Source organism: Dendropsophus ebraccatus, chromosome 5 (assembly GCF_027789765.1).
Source record: "Dendropsophus ebraccatus isolate aDenEbr1 chromosome 5, aDenEbr1.pat, whole genome shotgun sequence".
Lineage (NCBI taxonomy): Eukaryota > Metazoa > Chordata > Amphibia > Anura > Hylidae > Dendropsophus > Dendropsophus ebraccatus.
Window position 1 is genome coordinate 53,958,692 of NC_091458.1, and position 10,695 is coordinate 53,969,386.

The window sequence follows — 10,695 nt, forward strand, 5'->3', positions numbered from 1 at the left end:
TTTTCCGGCAAACTGTGATGTTTTTTCTCCCATAGACTTCACCGTGCTTATGTGCATGGTAGTTTTTAGTGTCTCTTTTCTGGGACAAAAAACTTAACCCCCTGAGAGCCAGACTGTGCTCCGTTTGGGGGGGGGTTAAGTTATGGTTAACTTACCCTGTGCCCTGATGGCAGATTTGAAGAGCCTGACACACTTCAAGCTCATTGTGGGAAAAGCATCGGAAGTGAGTATGGATGCTCCGCCCCCCCTCTCACACTACACCCATCCCAGCAAGGAAGGGGGGCACTTAACCCCCTTCCTTGCTGGTATGGGTACAGTGTGAGATCAGTATGACACCTCACTTAATCTCTTGTTTGCCAGAATGTAAGCAGCATCCGGCAAGATGCTGCATACTGTAAGAAGCAGACCACCTATCAAAATGCTGGGTATCCTGCTCCTGCCCTTTTTTGTGTCTCCTTTTTTGTTTTTCAGATATCAGATTTGGTGGAGTACATTGATGACCAGCGTTTTGGTATTTTTTTTTTATAAAATGGTCAAACGGTGGTGGTGGTGGGGTGTTATTTTTTGAATAAGAAATTTATATCAATTGTGTCTTGTGCTTTTTAATTTACTTTACAGACTTAGTAGAGGAAGCCGTCTGATAGATGGCATCCAGTACTAAGTCAGGGCCTAGTGTTAGACAGTATAAAAATATTAACACTATTCCCTCTATTATTACCCCAGTACCCACAGCACCAGGGGTACTGGGAAGAGCTGGGTACCAGTAGTCAAAATTGGTGCTCCTGGACTAGGCTGGCAGGCTGGTATTATTAGACTGAGGAGGGCCAAAATAAATGCCTCTTCCTATCCTGGTACTACTAGTCTGCTGCTGTTTGTTTGTTTTTAACCGGACAGTATTATGGAAATAGGGGAACCCTACTCACTTTTTTCTTTAATAAATAATTTTTAAAAAGCAAATAGGGTTTCCCCCATCTTCAAAACCAGCCAGGTTAAAAAAACAAAAAACAGCAGCCTAGCAGAACCAGGGTCAGAAGGGACATTATTTTTGCCCTCCTCAGCCTAATAATACCAGCCTGTTACGGCCTAGTCCAGGCCAATTCGGACGTTTCGGGACTATTAGTGCCTGGCTTTTCCCAGTACCCCTGGTGGCATTGGGTACTGGGGTAATAATGGGGGGGTTAGTGTTAGCCATTTTATACCGGCTAATGCTAAGCCCCAACTTTGTAATGGATGCCGTCTATCAGACAGCTTCCACTACTAAGCCTGTAAAGTAAATAAAAAAAAGACAAGACACAATTGATAAAAAATCTTTCATTAAAAAAAAAAAAAAATCCTTATTGACCATTTTATTAAAAAAACAAACAAACACTGATCATTGACGGACTCCACTGAATCCAACGTAATCCTCTGGATACTGTTAACTGAAAAACAAAAGGAATACACAAAAAAAGAGCAGAAACAGAATATCCATAATTTTTTCAGGTGTTCCTTACAGTATGCAGTATCTTGCCAGATGCTGGTTACAGTCTGGCATACAACGGGTTTAGTGAGGATGCTTGACATTGCATTCACACTTAACCCTTTGGGTGCCATACTAAACAATATGGCCCCCAGGCGGTTAATGCAGTGGCTTTTTTTTCTGTTTTTGGCCTGAAAAACACCAGACAAAAAGTGGCACCCTAATTCTTTTTCCTATTATTGTATTTCAAAATGTGAGAAATTTCTATTCAACATATGTGCTAATTCACATTGGACACATAGACTTTATCAATAGAAGAACATACAATAGTGTCAACTGTGGGAAGTCTACTCATTTTAGCAATACTGAGGGTAGTTTCACTCAAGGCCTTTTCCCTAATAATAGGGATGAGGAAAACATGATTGGCACTTACACCATTTAGGTCTATTTTTGTGAGTGACAGTGTGGCTCACTCCTAAAGTTTTCCTGTCATTAGAAAAACTTGTGACATGTCACAGAGACATTTTTAAAGTTTTGATTAATCATAGTCTGAGTTTTCAGACCCAGACCCCCTCAGCTCTCTAAAATGAAGCAGTAGAAGCACACAATTATGGTTGGCTTCCTTAAGTCTCTGTCTTAATGGACAGGACGAGCTCCATTATAAGTCTAATGGAGCTTGTTTCATGCACCAAAATGGAAAAGGCAGCAAGCCAGGGTGTGAATCGCATAACTGAATGCATCTCCTATCCTATGTAAGAGATCTGTGGTGGTCCGAACACTCAAACCCTGATCAACATGGGGCACTTGAAATCCCAAGCTTGTGGTGCTCTGCATCCAGTAGAATATGGTATATACTGTATATCTATAAGACAATGTTCTATGTATAATAATACCGTACAACTCTAATTAATTGGTATCAAACTGTACTGTTACTGAACAAAGCCCAGTATACCAATATAACAGTTCCAGACAAGGAACAATACATACCACCACAGCCTGACCATGTTACCACCACTGTAGTGACCGAATAATGTATTGATAACAAATACCGCCACATCATTAGCACCACATAGTGACTTAATAATACCACCATATTGTCACACCACGATAGCACATTAACATCCTATTGTCACTAAATAAAAAAACACTATATAAACATTCCCTCCAAACAGTGACCACATAGTGATATACACTATCTCCAAAAACAGTATATATTGTATGTACATTGTATGTAGGCCCATTTGTGCCCCACAACTGTAGTTAGACCCCCATTTCTTTTGCCCTCACAGTCTTTCTGAAGCCTACACTTTAGCCTTCCTTTTTGCCCCAACACTTTATTTAGTCTTCCTTTATGCCCTCACACTTAAGCTAGGCCTCACTGTAGTTAGTCAACCAGTAAAACCTCTCACCTATCTCCACTCGCACATCAAGCTTCTGCGTCCACTACTGGACATGGCCAGGTAAAGTTGTTGCAATAACATCACTCCTGTTCTGGCAAACTGACATCCTATGACCTCTTGTAGGCCGGAAACCTAACACTATGTGCACACACAGTATTTGTAAAATAAAGGTAAAATACGGCCATAATTTTAATATTTTCAATATAATAATGCACACCATTGAAGTCAATAAGACATTGGCTGGCAGCGCATGTACCAGAATAATGGCCATAATTGATTATGACTGTCCATAAACTGAATATGATTATTATTTACCAACTGCTTTTGCAAAATACTGTCGTTATGACAGCCGTAATTTAACGGTAAGTAACGGCTGTTGTTTGTATAATGATGGCCATTAAATGGTGGTTATCCAATAAGAATGGTCCACATTTTGGGCAAGTGAAAACCAGTGGAAGATGGTGGCGTGGTTTGATGATGTTTTCTTGTAAATCACATGGATGAGGGTCTTGATTGGTGCCAGCGGAACCACCTGAGGATTAAAGGGGTACTCCAGCGGGGGGGCACTTTTGTGCGGGGCCCGGGGAGGAGGTGGCTGAGGGAAAAGACGTCCACTCACCTCCCCAGTTCCAGCGGCGGGTCCCGCATCGCGGCGCTCCGGTGCCCGATTCCCGGCCGCTTCCGGGTGTCTGACGCGGGCCCGAGATGTGACGTCTCAGGTCCGCTCAGCCACTCAGTGAAGGAGGTGGGATCCGGTTCAAGTCCACTCCGATCCCGCCTCCTTCAATGAGTGGCTGAGCGTCATGTCTCAGGCCTGCGTCAGACACCCGAAAGCGGCCGGGAACCGGGCACTGGAGTGCCGCGATGCGGGACCCCCCGCTGGAACCGGGGAGGTGAGTGGACGTCTTTTCCCTAGGCCACGTCCTCCCCGGTCCCACCACAAAAGTGGCCCCCCACTGGAGTACCCCTTTAATGCTGAAAAGACCAAGGAGATGGTGGTGGATTTCCACAAGCCGAAATTTTCTCCAAGTCCAGTGGACATCCAGGGGACGGACATTGACACTGTGAACACGTATAAATATCTGGATATGGTCCTCAATAATAAGCTGGACTGGGCTGATCACATGGACACAGTGTACAGAAAGGGCCACAGCAGGCTCTACCTGCTCAGCAGGCTTGAGGGCCTTTGGAGTCCAGGGGGCACTTCTTAGGACCTTTAACTCTGTAGTGCCATCAGCCATCTTCTTCGGAGTGGCCTGCTGGGGGAGCGGCATATCAACCAGCGATAGGAACAAACTGGACAAGCTGATCAGAAGGGCCAGCTCTGTCCTTGGAAGCCCCCTGGAACCGGTGCAGATGGTGGGGAAGCGAAGGATTTTGTCAGTGGTAGGCTCCATACTGGAGAATGACTCCCATCTTATGCACGAGATAGTGATAGCACTGGGGAGTACTATCAGTGACCGTTTAATTCACCCAAAGTGCGAGAAGGAGCGATATCAGAAGTCCATCCTTCCTGCAGTGGTTAGGCTGTACAACCAACATCGACCTATGCAGAGATCACTCCGTAAAAAGAACTAAAATAGTCTAATGTTTTTATTGTATCTTTTTTACCTTTTCTTCTCTTTGTCTACTTTAATCGTCATGCCTTTACTTAACCTTTTAGCTTTTTGTATGTGTAATATCTATGCTGTTGTAACACACTGAATTTCCCCATGGTGGGACTATTAAAGGATTATCGTATCTTATCTTATCTTATCTTGGCATTCATGTGGATGTTACTTTGACACACACCACCTTCCTTTGTTAAACTTCATGTGATGTACACGTTTCTACCATTTATAATTTGTCTATATTATATAACTATATCACTTATTTATCTATTTAAAAAATGTATGCTTATGGGTTATAGGTTTTTTTCTACTGGGTTTTAACTGGTCTTATTTTGCAGCATTTCTTCCAGACCTGCCTAAAAGTTTTGCACAATACTGTATATTTTAAATGTTTTAATTTTTTTCCTCTCCCAAATGGTGATTTTTAAACTATGTTTTTTTATTGTTTGTACTATTTAATCACTAAATGGCTATGCTCACACTCAGTATTTTGTCAGTATTTGTAGCCAAAATCAGGAATGGAACCAACAGACAAAAATTATAAATGAAGGATTTGCACAGTTTCTGTGTTTTTAACCCTGTTTTTGGTTGAAAGGATACAGACCAAAATACTATGTGTGAACATAGCCTTTAGGCTATGTTCACACACTGTTAAAATGACGGTCATTTTTATTGGACAGCTGCCATTTAATGACAAATAAATGGCCGTTATTTTATTTGTATAGAATAGAGTAGCAACTTGCACATGTGCACTGCCCCTCCGTTCATTGTCTATGGAGCTGCTGAAGATTGCTGAGCTTTGTACTTTGTCCGGAAGCTCCAGTGACCACTGACTTTGTTGGTGCCAGTCCAGCAAGACATGCTCATTTGCCAGACATTTTGCCAGTATGGAGATGTCTGTGGTTATGTAGGCAGGTCTCTTGAAAGGTTAATATGTACTTTTTGACAAGATTACTCTTTGCTGTTCCCAACTTAGTATTATTATTAAAACATCCCAAAGCCACAAAGAATAAGATCATTGAACAAATTTTAATTTTACTATGTATTCTAGAAAGCCATGTCTTTGAAATCTTACAGGACTTTTCTCTTTCTAGGTCAGCCACATTATGGCTTGAAAACATCTAGACGGATTCACTAGTAAAATTAAGTTGTAAAAATGCAATTAATCCTGACAAGGAATCCCTATTTTTATTTATGGCGTCTGTAACCCTTTCACTGCCTGCAGGTTCTGGCAGTCTGTTGACAGACAGCTTTTCTGGTTTAGGCACAGAGAAGTCTGTGGGTGGGCTGAGCAAGAAGGCAGAATTAGGCTCAAAGCAAAGAGTTAAAAAGGCGCTGCAGAGGAATGTTTCAATTCTGGCCAGATCCATCTTCCTGAGGCGGGATTTATATGGGATGTTATTTCATCCTGAGTCCGTAATATGCATTTTTATGGGGCTCTGCAGAGCATGTACACTGGTCTTTTCTTGGGGTGGATAGGAGGGGGAAGCAATGGGGAGGAGAAGGGAAGGCAATGGGGGGATGGAGAGAAAGCTTTTACTCTAGTATGCTGAGTAAGTAAAGCATTCCTCTAAATGTCTCTGGGAAAAAAATGGCATTAAAATTGTTACCCGCAGGGCAGAGAGGAGAGTGCCTAGAAATAAATTCTTTCTCTCGCCATCTGCTACTCTCACTTTACATCTCACTGATTCTTTTTATTATATTTTCTCTCCTTTTTCTCCTTGTTACTGTAGCTCGCTCACATGTTTATGTCTGCAAATTGTCACATCTTTTCTCTTCGTATATTTTGATTTCTTCATGTTTTATTTGCCATCTTTTGCTATCATTCTTATCGGTTATGTTTTAATTTTCAGAATAGCATAACGTTTCTTTCATCTCTCCATATCTATTATAATATGCGCTGATTAGCCATAACATAAAACAAAATGGCTACATTTGAGCAGCCCCTTCCTTATGCCACAGAAACCACACTAATCTGTCAGGGCATGAATTCCAATAGACTTATAATTAACCATTAAACATTTGGGCAATTTTGCATCAAACCTATTCTTATAGAAAATACTAGTTAAGCGCAACTCGCGCATGCCTGAGCCTGATCATTCAGCATTTAAATACCGATGGCTAAAGAAGTTGGATAAGGCCCTAGGCAGTCAGGAAAAACATGGATACAACCATAGGCTCCAGCCACCTTTTATTCAAATGCCAAAGTATTGGACTCAAGCATTCTTGGGTTGCGCTCATCTTTAGAAAATACATATCAAGATATCTTTGGCTACACATCCTGAAAGTCTGACCCAAGCAGAAAATTAAAGGGAACCTGTCACCCCCTGTGCCGGGGTGAAGCCCCCCCGACCCCCCACTAGAGAACCTTATACTTACCCCTTATTTCCAAGTCCCGCGCCTGCAGCTGGTCCCGGGACAGAGATATCACTGTCAGAAGCTGTGCTCGCGCGCTCCTGAGATGAGTCCGACGCCCATAGAGAATAATTGGCTCCAATCTTTCTCTATGGGCGTCGGACTCATCTCAGGAGCGCGCGCGCCAGGCTTCCAATGGAGATATCTCTGTCCTGGGACCGGCTTCAGGAGCGGGACTTGGAGAGAAGGGGTAAGTATAAGGGTCTCTAGCGGGGGGTCGGGCAGCCTTCACCCCAGCATGGGTAGTAACAGGTCTCCTTTAAAGGCACAGCATCTGCAAAGACTAAGAGCTTATACATACTGATTAGGGCTATGCTTATCGAAAAAAAAATATCTTCATAAAATCACAAAAACTGAAGAGACCAAAAATATGGTTAAACATCTTAGGGATAACAACACGCCCTGTAAAGTAAGAATAACATTATGATGGAGATATTAAAAACGGTAAACTTGGAGCCCATACTATTGCTGTTGGCTGACAGCTATCTCTCCTTACCTCTCTGAATGGCTCAGCGTTCGTGCATGCTCTATGGAGAGGGGAAGGCTGTGCCAAGAATTGGTAAATTTAAGTTGCATTGAAGTTACACCCAATTACAAAAGCCGCACCTTTTTTCCAGTAAGCTATGTCTCGTTGCTGGAAGAGACATAAAAATGTTTAAAAAGGGGACAAAACCCATTGAAAATCTGGTGGAAGTCATGTAAACCAGTTTACAATTTTGGTGCAAATTGCAGCAGATTTTTTGGGCAGTCCCTGCTTTGGATGGTTAATATACAGGGCTTGGCTTCCAGCAAAGAGCCCTGTATGTCAATCAGTCAAGGCAGAAATGGATGGGGGAGGGAAGAGGTGTGCATGTTGCTGCTCAGCAACATGGTGACAGTCAATGGGTAAAAAGACATTATTTTCCAGTAATAATCATCGGTATGACTTTAACATGTGACGGGTATCACTACACAAGTGGTTAGTGGATTTGACACTAGAGATCGGGTACAGACTGTGTAAGGATGGTGCAAAATGTAGAAACCATATTAGTGGTCGTTTGCATGTGTTGTGCAGGTGTTTACCACAACTTATTTGACACCATGATTTAGACATTGATGAACTTACAGACTAAAAACCACTATGGAGGGTATTTATTAAGTATGGCTTTTTTTTGCGCCAAGATTGAAAATGTCCCCACAATACCGATGCTCCCTGGACTTATGCAGAGGCGCACTGCCTCAGAGCTGGTGTAGGTTTCTTTAACATTTTTCTGCTGGAAAAATAGTAAATTTGGCCGACACAGAGGTCGCTCCCCCCATTTTGCCCCTTCTTAATCCCCTCCCAACCCCTTTGGCGCAACGGGCTTAGAGAGGGCAGATGTGAAAATGTATTCACAGGCGTGTGCAAATAGATTTATTTATCTGGTTCCTTTGTGCCAGAAAATGGCCGTTACGAACCTTACTAAATGTCCCTTTATACGTGACAATCGGAAAACAAGTATTGTAGGGGAGATTGATAACATAAAGTTCATGTTACCCCTCCCCTGGGGGTTATGTATAGCCATACAGGGGCAAGAGGAGGAGATCTTTCTCTGTCTAAATGCTGCAGACACCTTCTAGACCAGGGGTGTCAAACTCAGGCCCTCCAGCTGTTGCAAAACTACAAATTCCACCATGCCAGGACAGCCAAAGCTTTAGCTGTCCAGGCATTGATGGGAATTGCAAAGCTTTAGCTTTGGCTGTCCAGGCATGATGGGGATTGTAGTTTTGTAACAGCTGGAGGGCCTGATTTTGACACGTGTGTTCTAGATCAACTACTAGTCTGTGCAGAGTCAATTCAGCCAGCTCTACTTTGGCCATTAGAAGAGTGCAGCTCTGGCTTTCATCTAGCTTAAGATACAGCCTTTTGTGGCAAGGATTTTTCAGAAACATCTTTGGCTAGTCAAGTGCAAATAATGTATTCCTGGGTGGGGAAAGGGATAAGTAATGTAAGTTGTCAGCTGGGGCCTCCATGGATTGGACTTGTTTTACCACCTATCCCATAGATGCTTGATTGGATTGAGATCTGGGAAGTTTGGAGGCCAAATTGACACCTTGAACTTCTTTTCATGTTCCTCAAACCCTCCATGAACTATTTTGCACTGTGGCAGGGTACATGATCCTGTTGAAAGATGCCACAGGCCAGTGGCAAATACTGTTATCATTTAGGGGTGTACTTGGTTTGTAACCATATTTAGGTAGGCGGTATGTTTCAAAGTAACTCTTAGTTCTTCTGTAGCGTTAGACCAGGCAGGCTAGTTAATGCTGCCTACATCCATCAATGAGCCTTGAGTGACCCTGACCTTGCCTTGTGTACTGGTTGGCTTTCATTTTGGTAAGTGTTAACCATTACATAATATATATATCCCACAAGACCTGCTGTTTTGGAGATCCTCTTACCCCTTGATTTTGCCATTATCAGAGTGGCTCATTTCCTTACCCATTGACATTTGCCGTTGTCATAAGATAATGCTGCACCTGTCAGAGGTTTTAAAGGGAACCTGTCACCCCCCGTGCCGGGGTGACAGGCTCCCGACCCCCCGCTACAGCCCCCTATACTCACCTGATCCCGCCGGGTCCCGCTTCTGGATCCGGTCGGGTCACGGAAATCTCAGCCGCTGCAGCCCGGCGCACGTGCTGAGAGATGAGTCCAACGATCATAGAGAATGACTGAGCGCTGGACTCTCCGTTATTCTCTATGAGCGTTGGACTCATCTCTTAGCGCGCGCATCGGGCTGCAGCGGCTGAGATCTCCGTGACCCGACCGGATCCAGAAGCGGGACCCGGTGGGATCAGGTGAGTATAGGGGGCTGTAGCGGGGGGGTAGGGAGTCTGTCACCCCGGCATGGGGGGTGACAGGTTCCCTTTAATGTTATGGTATTATTGCCCTTTACTATACAGTCATTTTTGGTAACTTGCTTGATAATACAGCAAGACCAGAATTATATAGGGCAGCTGTGTGACATATTTGCTATTCTTCATTTCCTTTCCTAGAAAAATTTGTATCCTCTTCACTGCATTTAAGGAGGGGATTTACTTGTGGCATGTCGATTCACATAACATGAACAGTTGCAGAGATTTGTACAATAGAGAAAAGCATGAATTGTTTACGTGCACTACTATTTGAGTTTTTCAGTAGGGACGTTATTAAACCTTTCACATTGGAAATGCAGCCTGATCCGCAGGCAGCATGTTACAGAACAGGAGGAGCTCAGCAGATTGATATATAGTTTTGGAGGGAAAGTTCCAGGCTAACTTCTCTGCTCATTCTTAGCTAAGTTGTCTTGTGGGTTGTCAGTGGCTGTCAGTCACTGAGTAGGACCACCCACTTGACAACTTTGGGTCCTTTCACACACACAGATATCTGACAGATTTTTGAAGCCAAAGCCAAGAACAGACTATAAACAGAAAACAGGTCATAAAGGAAAGACTGAACTGTCTCCTCTTTTCAAATCCATTCCTGGCTTTGGTCTCAAAAATATTTTAGATTAATCTGTCACATATCTGTGTGTGTAAAAGTACCCTTAGCCCAGAATTGGTTCCTCCTACCCTATACCATGCTGCCTACACATTGGACTGCATTTTGAATGTCAAAAAAATCTCTTTAAATTATTATGTAAAAAATAGTAAGGCCACATTCACATCTTTTACGTTCATCAGGATCTTGCATCATTATTTTTACAACTTAATGAGAAAGTGGTCTAAAATAAATCTGTTCTACTTTTTCTCTATTTATGTTCTATTCCTGATTTTAGATATTTTGATGCAAACTACTTGTGCGTGAAAATGGTCT